This window comes from Ascaphus truei, chromosome 15, assembly GCF_040206685.1.
Source record: "Ascaphus truei isolate aAscTru1 chromosome 15, aAscTru1.hap1, whole genome shotgun sequence".
NCBI lineage: Eukaryota > Metazoa > Chordata > Amphibia > Anura > Ascaphidae > Ascaphus > Ascaphus truei.
In genome coordinates this window covers 36,538,366-36,552,897 of record NC_134497.1, presented here as the reverse complement: position 1 = coordinate 36,552,897, position 14,532 = coordinate 36,538,366, and the positions used below count along the sequence as shown (strand labels likewise).

Genomic DNA, 14,532 nt, shown 5'->3' with positions numbered 1-14,532 from the left:
GCCCGTGGCATTAGGCCGCAGACGGACCCTCCGCCACCAGCCGCTTCTAATGTAAGTTGTATTACTGTTTTGGGTATGGGGTTAATTTAAGGGGTTTGGGGTAGGGGGTTTTAGGGTAAGGGATTAAGGTGTGTGGTTTTAGGGTAAGAGGAGTGTGACGGCCTTCATAATAAATGTGAAGGGACGGGAGTGTGGGGAGGGCAGGGGGCGGAACTGGAAGCTCCTCGCTCACCTCTGGGTTTTGTTTGGGGCAAGTTCCATTTTTGTGGGAAAGTGAGCTTTGTGTTTCCAGGCAGATGTGGGACAGGACTCAGGTGATTGGCTGGTAGCTGGTGCTGAGCAGGTGGGCAGAGTGCTGTGATTGGGCAGGCCAGAAGGGGTGCGTGGCTAGGGAGTTTGGGCAGGAAAATGGAAGGTACGGTATAGAGAGACTAAGCAGATAGGGAAATTACCTGAGGTTAGGGGACGTTGGCTGCCTCACTCCCCTCCCTATGTGTTATAATTATAACAGCTAGTTATACTGTATATAGCAGTGATTCACAACTTTTTTTTTTTTTTTTGGAGGAACCCTTGGAAGTTTTTCTAATAATCTCAGGGAACCCCTAAATGGCTGACACATATTAGGTTAATTTCACACCTCACGAGCCCCCTCTATTTCCCACCTTCTACCCATGTATTTCTCTCCCATCCGTCTCACTCACTCTCTCTCGCCTCGCATATATTTATCTCCCCTGCGTCTTACTCTTTCTACCTCTTTTCCTCACTCTCTCCCCCCTCTCTCCTCTCACTCGCCCCTACCTTCCGTCAATTACCCCACACTAACTCAATCCCCCCTACAAAATACATATCACAAAACCTCACCCCTCTAAATACATGTAACCCCACCCGCAATACATAATAAAAATACCCGCCCCGCCAATACATATTAAAAATGCCACCGCCGCCCCAATACATTTTAAAAATGCCACTACCACTCCAATACATTTTAAAAAGACCCCCACTGCCGCCCCAATACATTTTAAAAAGACCCCTGCCACCCCAATACATATTTTTTTTAAATCGAGCCACACTGGTAAAATCATCCTCATCTCTCCCCCAGCACCCTTCATCATCATCCTCATATATCTCCCCCAGCACCCTTCATCATCATCCTCATATCTCCCCAGCACCCTTCATAATCATCCTATCTCCCCCAGCACCCTTCATAATCATCCTGATATCTCCCCCAACACCCTTCATTATCATCATATACCCACCCCCTTGCATCTCACATCACCCGCATATAACCACCCCCCCTGCATCTCACATCTCCCCCCCCCACTGTAGCTCATATCTCCCCCCCCCCCATATGCCTACCTCAGGCGGCAGTGGTGGGCAGGATGCGGTGACCGCTAACTACAGAGAACGCAGGACTGCATGCACCCATTCGCTCTAGCTAGCAGCAGGCACCTTAAGTGCCGCACTACTAGAGTGCTCTCCTGCAGTCCTGTAAGCGGGCTCTGGAGGGGGTAGAGCCAGGAGGAGGGGGAGATCCAGGAAAGCCGCTGCGGGGCGCACAGTGAGTGTGAGCACTAGGCGGAACCCCTGGGATTGCTCCACGGAACCCCAGGGTTCCGCAGAACCCTGGTTGAAAAACACTGGTATATAGTGTTTTATGCTGTCGCAGCATGGCGACAGTGGGTTAAAAGTGCTAATGCTTTTTAGCATAATTCTGTGGTTATTGATCATTTTATACTGACTGGGGCCAGGGTAAAGTTGGGCAGTGGATCTGTCCAACACAGAAACATGAAAAAAACCTTCTACTTGAAAAAAGGTTAGTGTCCCTGTCACGGTAGCTTATGACAAGATTTAATGAACACCAAATATCTGGGTTGAACTGAACGAGGCTTAGATATAATAAAATATATTTATTCCTTAAAAAGGTGAACACAGCAATATAGTACAATTAACAGGCAAGAAGGTAACACTTAGGGGGGATGGAGAAGTATCAGCTAGCAATTCTCCAGCAATCCGGTGACATTCCAGGTGGAATCAGAAGAACAACTAAAAACTGTAGGGTTTACACAGTTTATATACCTGTGTAACCCTATTCTTAACATTGAATACAGACTATTGGTGAACAATTATCTGTATCCAATCCCTAACGTGGAGACACAGATTAACCCATGCCCCCCAGCTAATTAGCCCATTTGTACTGGGACTCTATGGGTAGCCCCATAATTAAATCAGGGGCGACGACCAGTCTACCAAATGAAGTATCTGCATTGTTTGTAGGTGTAGACATAACACTTACAAACCACTCCAGTTTATGATTCTCCACCCTCAGGTAACAATTACAGTGGCAGTGTTTGTTTATTAGTACTTGGTCTGTTGATTAGTACTTAGTGTAAACAATCAGGGCAGTTAACTTTTGATCACAGTGCTTAGGCTCAATCAGCCGGCTGCCCTTCATGACCTATTAGCATATCAGATGGCATCTGCATTTTCAGAGCAGATCCAAAATACCATACATATACACTTTAATATCTACACATATTAATAAGTTCCATTCTGGAGGGCTCAGTGGGTCGAAATTTGCCAGTTCTTAATGCCTACAGTGACTCCACACATTGGCCAAATATCAACTCTCTGCGACCTCCAGAACTGGAGATACAGAAATGCACGTTAAAACATTAAAATACAGGATTATAATGGAACAGGGGAACATACATTTTCCTGACATGACAAGGTGTAAGCCACATTCCTGGACCGCAGTCCAGTTAACCCCTTGCCTCCCTGGTGAGGTCAGGGTGTGGCCATATGGGGTGCAACCTCTTTAATACCGGGCCAACCCCATCTCCCTCTACAGTCCCCTTGTAACAGGGTGAATAAAAGACACCAGCCCTATGCATGGCTGACCTATGTTTAGGTCTGCAGTACACCAGTGACCAGGTTAAAATTCAGCTGGGAAGGTCTTGTAATTGTCAGGTTCCAATTGCCGCTTTAAGGGGTTTTAAAAACCCAGGCTGCTCACACATGGGGGGCTGCCTGACCCAGCGAGACACACTGAAACGCTGGAGGAAAATGACTTACTATAAGGTCTGTCTTTCCTGTCAAACCGGTTTGCTATATGGATAGCTACACAAAACAGGGAGCCCCCGCAACAGCTATGATGTACAGTTAGGTCCGGAAATAATTGGACACTGACACAATTTTCATAATTTTGGCTCTGGACGCCATAACAATGGATTTTAAATGAAACAACCAAGATGGAATAGAAGTGCAGACGTTCAGCTTTAATTCAAGGGGTTGAACAAAAATATCGTATGAAACGTTTAGGAATTGCAACCATTTTCATACACAGTCCTCTTATTTCAGGGGGTCAAATGTAATTGGACAAATTAACACAATCATCAATAAAATGTTAATTTTTAATACTTTGTCGCGAATCCTTTGCAGGCAATGACTTCTTGAAGTCTGGAACGCATGGACATCACCAAACGCTGGGTTTCCTCCTTTGTGATGCTTTACCAGGCCGTTACTGCAGCTGTCTTCAGTTGTTATTTGTTCGTGGGTCTTTCTGTCTTAAGTTATGTCTTCAGCAAGTGAAATGCATGCTCGATCGGGTTGAGATCATGTGATTGACTCGGCCATTGCAGAATATTCCACTTCTTTGCCTTAAAAAACTCCTGGGTTGCTTTTGCAGTATGTTTTGGGTCATTGTCCATCTGTAAAGTGAAACACCGTCCAATCAACTTCGCTGAATTTGGCTCAATCTGAGCAGACAATATATCCCTATACACTTCAGAATTCATCCGGCTGCTTCTGTCTTCTGTCACATCATCAATAAACACTAATGACCCAGTGCCATTGTAAGCCATGCATGCCCATGACATCACACTGCCTCCACCATGTTTTACAGATGATGTGGTATGCTTCAGATCATGAGCCGTTCCAAACCTTCTCCATACTTTTTTCTTCCCATTATTCTGGTACAGGTTTATCTTAGTTTCATCTATCCAAAGAATGCTGTTCCAGAACTGGGCTGGCTTTTTTAGATATTGTTTGGCAAAGACTAATCTGGCCTTTCTATTCTTGAGGCTTATGGTTTGCACCTTGTGGTGAACCCTCTGTATTTGCTCTTGTGAAGTCTTCTCTTTATGGTAGACTTGGATAATGATATACCTACCTCCTGGAGAGTGTTCTTCACTTGGCTGGATGTTGTGAAGGGGGTTTTCTTTATCATTGAAAGGATCCTATGATCATCCACCATTGTTGTCTTCCGTGGACGTCCAGGCCTTTTTGTGTTGCAGAGCTCACCAGTGCTTTCTTTTTTTTCTCAGAATGTACCAAACTGTTGATTTGGTCACTCCTAATGTTCCTGCTATCTCTCTGATGGATTTTCTTTCTTTTTTTTGCAGCCAAAGGATGCCCTGTTTCACTTGCATTGAGAGCTCCTTTGACTGCATGTTGTGGGTTCACAGCAACAGCTTCCAAATGTGAATGCCACACCTGGAATCAACTCCAGACCTTTAACCTGCTTAATTGATAATGAAATAATGAAGGAATAGCCCACACCTGTACATGAAACAGATTTTGAGTCAATTGTCAAATTACTTATGGTCCCTTGAAAAAGAGGGGGCTACATATTAAAGATATGTAATTCCTAAACCCATCCTCCAATTTGGATGTGAATACCCTCAAATTAAAGCTGATAGACTGCACTTTAAGCCCATATTCATTATTTAACTGTAACTTGAATTTATTTTGGTACACAGCCGAAATAACAAAACTTGTATCAGTGTCCAATTATTTCCGGACCTAACTATGTAAGTGAGGTGCTTACTAGGTCAGATATAACATATATACACAAAAAGAAACAGATAACCTAGTGACAAAGTACTCAGTCACTTGGATGGATAATGATTTATCTCAAATACTTTTTTATCAAAACGAATATAAAATAAAGGGTTTTAAAATCAAACAGCACTGACAGTAACTGTGATCATAATTACAGTGCTGTAAAAGCCGTGTTGATCAAAGAATTAAGTAGATTAGTGATTAATATTAGTCCTCAATCTGATGCTGGAAATAATGCAGCCTATAAAATGGTAGAATAAAGGGACAACAGTATAACATCTTATACTAGCACTGCTATGGCACAAGGGTAGTCCTCGATGGCAGATACGGGCAAAGAATAGTCTCCTAGTATATTGTATAATGATAGGCTGGTACGAACTTGTGTGGTACGGAGTATCTTAATATACATACTCCTAATCCGTAAGCATGTACACCACATGGGTGATGACTAAAATTATACTGCCTCACTAGGCAGGTGTCTGCTGAAGATGGTCAATATTGATCCGCTGATGCGCAGATTAACAACGATAGAGGCAGACAGTGTTGATGTACAGTTATAGTATATTGTTCCTACCTTCCAAGAAATACTGGACAAATCACTGACGCCTTGCCACTCAAATGTGTAATATAATAGTGTAGATAGATGCACTCATATTGTATGTCTTTATTTATATAGCGCCAAAAGTGTACTCAGCGCTTCACAAAGAATACAGTACAGGGAATTATAATTATACAATAAGTGCAGCAAAATCAGACAATAGGAAAGGAAATCCCTGCCCCGAAGAGCTTACAATCTAAGAGGTTTAATGGGAAATTTACAGAGACAGTAGGTGAGGGAGTAAGGGCTGTAGATCGCAGTGCTTGGTCACAATGGGTGGTAGGAGTGACTGAGTGGGATAATAGCCATGAGGGGAGGCTATTGGGATACTTGATTTGTGGGGTGAGATTTAAGGCTGGTCAGTGTTAAATGAAAATGTTAACACCATTTACAGGGGAATAGATGGCAGGGACGCATGAGTGAGATCAGGTGTGTATGTCTGACTAAGAACAAGAAAGAACACAGGAGCGCACCAAGGTAAGAGAAGTGTATAAACAAGTAGGCAATAAAAAGTAGTAACTTACATATAATAAAACTTTAATGAATCCCGATACAGGCAATGTCTTTCTCCGGCAGGCACCACTTATGATGGTATGCAGGGGTGATGATAGGATCTTCCAGGTAACAGTCCCGCGCGCTGGGGCTGTCTCTGTGACACTGCGACACTGTTCGCGTCAGTCCTCCACGAGTGTGAGCGTGGTAAGCGTGAAGTGCGCATGTGTAGGAATTAAGTCCCCTGTAGTCGTCCTGGGTGCCTGTCCGTTAGAAAACTCGTAATAGGGAAAAAAACACTTGTGTGTATGCCAGCTAATGATTGGAATAAAAGCTAGTTACACCCTTCGCGACGCGTTTCGTATACCAAGTATACTTCAGGCATAACTAGGTCACCTTTAGAGGGTCCTTTATAGGTCCATCACCTTCTACCATTGGTCTGTTGATGTAAACCATTCAGCCAATCGTGGCAACACCTGGAGGGGCGGGTGAAATTACAAACCCTCCTCTCTGGTGGCTTGAAAAATCTAGAATATGTTTGATCTTATTATGTGAGCTATTAAATTTTGTGACAAAATAAGGTGTCTTTTTCTTGTTCTTATAATTCTGATGTAAATCTGTAATAGGTAGTATTATGTATAAATAGGGGAACAATAGGTTGACTATTTGGTGGAAAGATTGTATAATAATGTTGAAAAGAAACATGGAAGAAAATGTAATACGATGTTGTTTAAAAATGGTTTCTTGTAAACACACCACAGTACAATGTATATTTTGGTGACATAAATGATGTAAAATGTGAGGTGTGTGTGTCCCGATCGGGTGTGAGGTGGCGGGTGGGTGTTCAGTGCGGGTGGATAGTGAGTGCTGGCTGTGGGTGGGGGTCCCGCTAGGGTGTGAAGCGGCGGGTGAGTGCGGGCGGTGGCTGGTCAGTAATGTCGGTGCGTAGGGGTGTGAGGCGGCAGGCGTGTGTCGTGTGTCGGGTGGGTGAGAGACGGCGGGTGTGTGTCAAGTGGGTGAGAGGCGGCAGGTGTCTGAGTGCGGGCGGTGGCTGTGGGGCGCAGGGGTGTGAGGCAGCGGGTGAGTGAAAGGCAGAGGCGGGAGACGGCGTGAGGGGAAGGCAGGGGCGGGGGGTGAGGGGAAGGCAGACGGGGGGAAGGGGGTGTGTGAGTGTGTGTCAGTGTGTGTGTTGGGGGGGGCTCAAAAACAGATGTTGGGGGATCAAAAACAGAGGTGGGGGGGAGAGGGTTTGGCAAAACCGGTGCTGGTTTTTGAATGTATTTATTGGGTAAGGATCAGTCAGATCAAAGTCAGATCAGGGAACAATGGCCGCTCTCGGGTCTAAGCTCATTTCTGAGCTGCGCTCTGATTGGAGGCTGTGCGGTCATGTGAACGCACCTCCTCTCCAGCAAGCACAAAAACACAGATTTGCCTGTAGCTGGAAGCTGAGCAAGCTTCAGCAAGCAAGCGGAAGCTTTCACTCAGAATGGCACCATAACATATAATGGGTCTCTGAATATATGCTCAGCGCGCATCAGCAAGCACTACGCCACTATAAACTCAGCCTTATGGAGGATAAAAATGAACAAATAATCACAGATGTTAAAAGAGAATGTCTCACAGTGGCAAAGTTGTAATGCAGAGTCCAGATCTTCCTCCAATCTTCCCCTCCAATTTCAACTCCAAAATTAACTCTTGCAGACACTTTAGATATGACACTTAAGATGTGACTCTTTTGATGTTACTCATATGTATGGAGGAGTCACCCCGTTGTGGGATCAACGCAAAGAGGAACACTTGAATTAGTTACTACTAATGAAGATAATGAGGCACTGATCTCTATGCACAAGGTAGGTACATAACATAGGCAGAGAGGTACTCACTTAGAGTGCAGTATGTATCAGTGTGCTTAGGATATATTAATAGGGATTTGAAATAAGTCAGACACAATGTGGGACTAGATGGGAAGAACCCCACTATCCCTCAGAGTATCCACCAGCGCTCTAAATTAATACAATTAGTAATGGCATAAACACATTTGTCACATATGTAAGATGGGATTTGCACAATACAATAAAGATATACTTAATACTTAGGAAAATGTCCAAAATCGTGTTCCCATAAAGATAGATATAGAGTCCAGTCTCGACTGAATATATGGGTATGCTGCTTCTTAAGGTCTGGAACCAACCTCGGAACCAGAAGAAACTAGAGATAGGGAAACAAAAAAGAAAAAAAAAAAGCGCAAGGCCCATAGAGTAGTATAGTCTGATTTATCCACAAGAAAAAACGGTTAGAAACACTTACAACAATGCAGTTGTTTTAAAGCACTTCGGTACTGTAACAGACCGCAGGAACAGAGGCACGTAGATAGTCTGATGGTCGGGGTGTTTGAGTCCTAGCCCTCCTCCTCCTCTCGAACGACGGAGCCTGCACTTCCGTGTCAGGTGACTCGCGACGTCGTGACGTCGTGACGTCGTTGTGCAGTGTCGGACGGTGGCTGGGTTGAGGGCGGGCTTCAGTTCCCTCCAAACACGGCACTCCTGAGGCTCTGCAACCTCACTGGCAGCCGGAGCAATGTCAGCCCTACCGGTTTCGAGAACTGTGTTCTCTTCGTCAGTGCTCCGGCTGCCAGTGAGCCCCCACTAAGCTGCTGTAAGGTCGCAGGTTGCAGAGCCTCAGGAGTGCCGTGTTTGGAGGGAACTGAAGCCCGCCCTCAACCCAGCCACCGTCCGACACTGCACAACGACGTCACGACGTCGCGAGTCACCTGACACGGAAGTGCAGGCTCCGTCGTTCGAGAGGAGGAGGAGGGCTAGGACTCAAACACCCCGACCATCAGACTATCTACGTGCCTCTGTTCCTGCCGTCTGTTACAGTACCGAAGTACTTTAAAACAACTGCATTGTTGTAAGTGTTTCTAACCGTTTTTTCTTGTGGATAAATCAGACTATACTACTCTATGGGCCTTGCGCTTTTTTTTCTTTTTTGTTTGCTTAGGAGATATAATTGTAGCCTTTAGGAGCAAGTGAAATACTACTATCTTAATATATAAAATCGAAAGGTTAGTGCTAGATGCGGTGAATCTGATTGGTTCTCAGCCTCTGGCCAATCAGATTGGTGGCTCTGACGTCACCCAACTGCCACTCTCTTCCCCCTCGGGGACACACGCACACACACTCTCTCTCTGTCCTCTCCCCCCCATCACACTCACCCTCACGTGCGCCGCCCTGCACCCGGATGGAGGGGAAGCGCGGCGCGGCCCTCCTGCCCCAGCCGCCAACGCTCACTTCCCTCCCCGGCGCTCACTTCCCTCCCTCCCCTGCGCTCACTTCCCTCCCTCCCCGGCGGGGGGACAGGCAGTGGGCAGGCAGCCTCCGGAAGGACCCTCTTCCTCCTGCAGCTGCCTCGCGGCTCTGAGTGGGTAAGATGGCGGCGCACAGCGGACAGGCGGGGGGTGGTATTCAGTCAGGAGAGAGGGGGGGGAGTCAGTCAGGAGAGAGGGGGGGAGTCAGTCAGGAGAGAGGGGGGGAGTCAGTCAGGCGAGAGGGGGGGAGTCAGTCAGGAGAGGGGGGGAGTCAGTCAGGAGAGAGGGGGGGAGTCAGTCAGGAGAGAGGGGGGGAGTCAGTCAGGAGAGAGGGGGGGAGTCAGTCAGGAGAGAGGGGGGGAGTCAGTCAGGAGAGAGGGGGGGAGTCAGTCAGGAGAGAGGGGGGAGTCAGTCAGGAGAGAGGGGGGGGAGTCAGTCAGGAGAGAGGGGGGGGTCAGTCAGGAGAGAGGGGGGGGAGTCAGTCAGGAGAGAGGGGGGGAGTCAGTCAGGAGAGAGGGGGGGTCAGTCAGGAGAGAGGGGGGAGTCAGTCAGGAGAGGGGGGGAGTCAGTCAGGAGAGAGGGGGGAGTCAGTCAGGAGAGAGGGGGGGGAGTCAGTCAGGAGAGAGGGGGGGGAGTCAGTCAGGAGAGAGGGGGGGAGTCAGTCAGGAGAGAGGGGGGGAGAGTCAGTCAGGAGAGGGGGGGGAGTCAGTCAGGAGAGGGGGGGGGAGTCAGTCAGGAGAGGGGGAGAGAGGGAGTCAGGAGAGGGGGGAGAGAGGGAGTCAGGAGAGGGGGGAGAGGGAGTCAGGAGAGGGGGTAGGGAGTCAGGAGAGGGGGGGGAGGGAGTCAGGAGAGGGGGGGAGGGAGTCAGGAGAGGGGGGGAGGGAGTCAGGAGAGGGGGGGAGGGAGTCAGGAGAGGGGGGGGAGGGAGTCAGGAGAGAGGGGGGAGGGAGTCAGGAGAGGGGGGGGAGGGAGTCAGGGGAGAGGGGGGAGTCAGGAGAGAGGGGGGGAGTCAGGAGAGAGGGGGGGGAGTCAGGAGAGTGGAGGGGGGGAGGGAGTCAGGAGAGAGGAGGGGGGAGGGAGTCAGGAGAGAGGAGGGGGGTAGGGAGTCAGGAGAGAGGAGGGGGGGAGGGAGTCAGGAGAGAGGAGGGGGGAGGGAGCCACAACATTACATCACGGGCAATGCCGGGTATATCAGCTAGTAGTATATAAACACAAATGCTGTGTATCATGACCATGCTGGGAGTTCCAGCACAGCTGTCTGAGATGCGCTGGGGAAGGGACAGAGAGACTGGAGACTTTAGGGGTGTGTAGTACTTTAGTTGTGTTACAGCCTCAGGGGTTATGTCATATCCAGGTTACCTCCTTCATATCAACATTGGTCAAAAGGGAGGAACTGAAGCAGCTTTACTGATATATATATATATATATATATATATATATAGCAACTGTAAATATTACTGTATGCTCATTTGCATGTCTTAGACAGGTCTGCAACCCTGTCTTTCCCCATTATCACCCAGCATACAGCGCTTCCACTGCAGCAAGGGATTCTAGGAAATGAGATGCAAATGAGCACTCAGTGCCACCTTTTGTCTCAAGCTCGTATTACACAAGCAAATCCTCAAGCCAATGCATGCTGTTTTAAACACAGCTTTTAGACAGAGGCTGGGATGAGATGCAAAGCCATTAAACCCACTCAGACTGGTTTACACAGCACTTCCACTGCAGCAAGGGATTCTGGGAAATGACATGCAAATGAGCACACAGTGCCACTCTTTGCTTCAAAAACCATTTTTAACATGGTTCCCTATAGGCTTAAGCTTGCTGCATGGTCACAGCTTTGAGCACAGCCAGGGTTAAGGTGCATAGCCAGAAAACCCAGCCACAGACAGCTTTTTCTTTTCTTTTTAACGTTTTACATATTTACAGAAAGCAAATATAACTTTTCAAAAAAAACCATATAACCAAACATTATACAAAGATAAGAATCATATACTTCAAAATTCTTTCATCTCATTCTTACAACCCAAACCTTAAAACTCAACGCCTTTCTCCGCTCTCTAGTACTGTAATCATCTTTCTTAATTCTTCCTCCATACGTTCCAAACCTCTCTTACTTTTCTCTACCTGGAATCCATGCCTCACATCACTTTCACACGCGTCCCTTACAGAGTTCACTTCCCAATATTTCTGCCCGAATTTCCACCCTAGTCGTTTGTGCAAAACTTCTTCCTTTGTGAGCCCTACTTCATCCTTTCCTGGGTGCTCCTTCCCTTTCTATCTCCCGCTGAATTTGCCTCTTTTGCCTGTGCAATCCCTTTCTGGCCTGCCTTTTCTTCACTTTCGCTCCCACTTACTCCGCTTACACTCCTCTGTATTTTAGTTCCCTCCACGCTTATCTGATTTTTTTGTGAGGACGAGCTATTACTCTCACTACTCTCCTTCTCCCTCACCTCTCCCCTAGCCTCTTTTATTTTAACCCACTGTACATGCTCCTTTTTTAGTTCTTCATATTGCTCTTTTTCAAAGCTGTTTTCTTTGGTACATCATTTTTTCTAATCTTTCTATTATCTGTTCCTCACTACTCCCCCCATGCTGCTTTCGGAAAATACCCACCCAAAATAGAACATCTCCCACTGCATCCTCAAAATGTTCCATTTTCTCTTTTAGGATTACTTTCCCTGCTACTTTTCCAACTTTACCCTCTACACCCTTCTCTCTAGGCTCCACTTTACTCTGGCTATCCTTATCTTCCTTTGTTTCTATCCCTTGCCGATTTTTACGCTTTTGAGCTTTTTTTCCTCCTATTTCCATTTCCTCCTCCAAAACATCTTGGGGACCTTCCCTCTCCCTCTGTGAATCTTGAAACTCCATACTTTCCGCCCAGCTAGGTTCCACCACACTCAATGACCGTATTTCCCCCTCCCCCGCATCTTTCTGATGCACTGCTCCCTTCTCCTCCCCTCCCCCCCACCTCTGGTTTCTGGGCCAAGGAGTCCAGGAAGAGATCTTCCTCTTTTTTTCTCCCAAGATATCGCCTGTCGAACCCGCCAAGGTTTCTTCCATTTCTTCTCCTGAAGTTTCCTCAACTACAGTAATCTCCTGAAATCCCTCTACATTAGCAGACTCTTGCATACACTCCATTTCAGTCCCAATTTTAGCAACCTGAGCATAACTTTTTTTCAGAGAATTGTCATGCCAAGTGTCCAAACTCACCACACAAGTCGCACTTTTTTGGAATGTCACAATCCGCAGCAAAATGTCCCTCTTTCCCACAGTTCCTGCAAACCACCCCAGTTTTTCCACAATGTTCTTTAGTATGTCCGTACTGGTAGCACTTCCTGCAGTAGGTAGGTTGGCCGAAATAACTCAAAAAACCCTGATTCCCTCCGATACTGAAAGTTGAAGGTGGATGAGCCACACCCCCCACTCCATCTGGATCAGGTTTAAGCCTAATCCAAAATCTCCTCTTGCTGTTGTAGATCCCGTGGGCGTTCTTTACTTCAATTCCACCTTTAACACTTGTACTGTATCGCCTCAAGAACATCACCAGGTCTTCTTTCGGTACGAACGGGTTGTACATGTGTACCGTCACCACTTTCTCGTCCATCTGGAAGCTCGGAATCACTTTAATTCCTTGCATATTCGGGTCTTCCGCCATCCTTGTAACCTTCTCATAGAGATTCAGGCATTCTCCTTCCATATGAAGCGTCACATCATAGATGCCCTGCCGTGCGAAATCCTGTAGGCAGAACACCTTTTCTGTATCCACACCAGCTTTCCGCAGCACATGAACTTCAATCCAATACGATCTCTTTCCTCTGCATCGATCTCGAAACGAACCGTATTCTTGAGATGCGCGCCTGTCGCCATCTTTCTTCTGTCGCCTTCCTAGGAAGCTCGGGATGGCGTGCCCCCCTAATAGCAGCAAGTGGCTTAAGACTCTGAGGAGCCGATGCCACAGGGCCAAGGGGGCACAGTCCCAGCTAGACTGATTCGACCTTAATGGGTCTCATCAGTGTGGGGTTGGTTAACTGGGTATGCAAAGAAGCTAAAGGATGGGGTTTACCATACTGAGTTAAGTTATGGTGAGTAAAAAAAGTGACAAAAACCCTCCACAGCAAAGCAAATATGCAAATGTAAATACAACTGTATGCTCATTTGCATGTCTAGGCAGGTCTGCAACCCCGCCTATCACCATTATCACCCAGCACACAGCACTTCCACTGCAGCAAGGGATTCTGGGAAATGACATGCAAATGAGCACACAGTTTTCTGGCTATGCACCTTAACCCTGGCTGTGCTCAAAGCTGTGACCATGCAGCAAGCTTAAGCCTATAGGGAACCATGTTAAAAATGGTTTTTGAAGCAAAGAGTGGCACTGTGTGCTCATTTGCATGTCATTTCCCAGAATCCCTTGCTGCAGTGGAAGTGCTGTGTGCTGGGTGATAATGGTGAAAGGCGGGGTTGCAGACCTGCCTAAGACATGCAGATGAGCATACAGTTGTATTCACACACAGAGAGAGAGAGAGAGAGAGACAGACAGAGAGAGAGAGACACACAGAGAGAGAGAGAGACACACACAGAGAGAGAGACACACACAGAGAGAGACCTGCCTAAGACATGCAGATGAGCATACAGTTGTATTTACACACACACACACACACACACACACACACACACACATACACTGTTCGACAATTAATGATAACTACACGCCCGTGGCGTGTGAATTTAGGCCGCTGGCGAGTGGATTTAGGCCGCTGCTGCATCTCTATGAATTTCCCCTGCTCGCGCCAATATTTTTTTTTTAAATAAATAAGTAATTTCTCTCCCTGATTGGCCTGCCGCGAGGAAGAGGCAACCCCCCCGCCCCGCTTGCTGCCCAGGGCTGGATGACAAGGTAGGCGCTTCCCCTCCGTCCCATGCTCCTTTGGCACCCGCGCGGGCAGGGTAATAGGAGCAGGGAAGAAGGGAAGCAGCCTGGGCGTGAGGGGGGTGCGCGCGCACACGTTGGAGGGGGGGCGGCACGTGGAGTTCCCGGCCACGATGCCCATCAGGGAGGTTGGTGTGGCAGTGCGGCTGTTCCCTGCTCACCACCGTTCCCTGCGCAACTAATGCCCGAATGTCTGGCTGCCTGACCTCCCCCTGACTTCCCTCCTGGCTGCAGCCTGGGCGCACGCGCGGCTTGCCACGTTTCCCATCGGGGAGGTTGGCGGCCATGCGCCTGTCCGGCTGCCCCCCCCCCCCGATCCTCCCGCTGCCCCCCGATCCTCCCGCTGGCCTCCCCGATCCT

General features: G+C 47.7%; 1 protein-coding gene across 3 annotated transcripts in view; it reads left to right on the top strand.

Annotated features, from left to right (window-relative positions):
* The window catches only part of LOC142466812 (uncharacterized), a 557,357-nt gene that overhangs the window by 193,016 nt on the left and 349,809 nt on the right, over window positions 1-14,532 (top strand). The gene's annotated exons all lie outside the window — the stretch shown is intronic.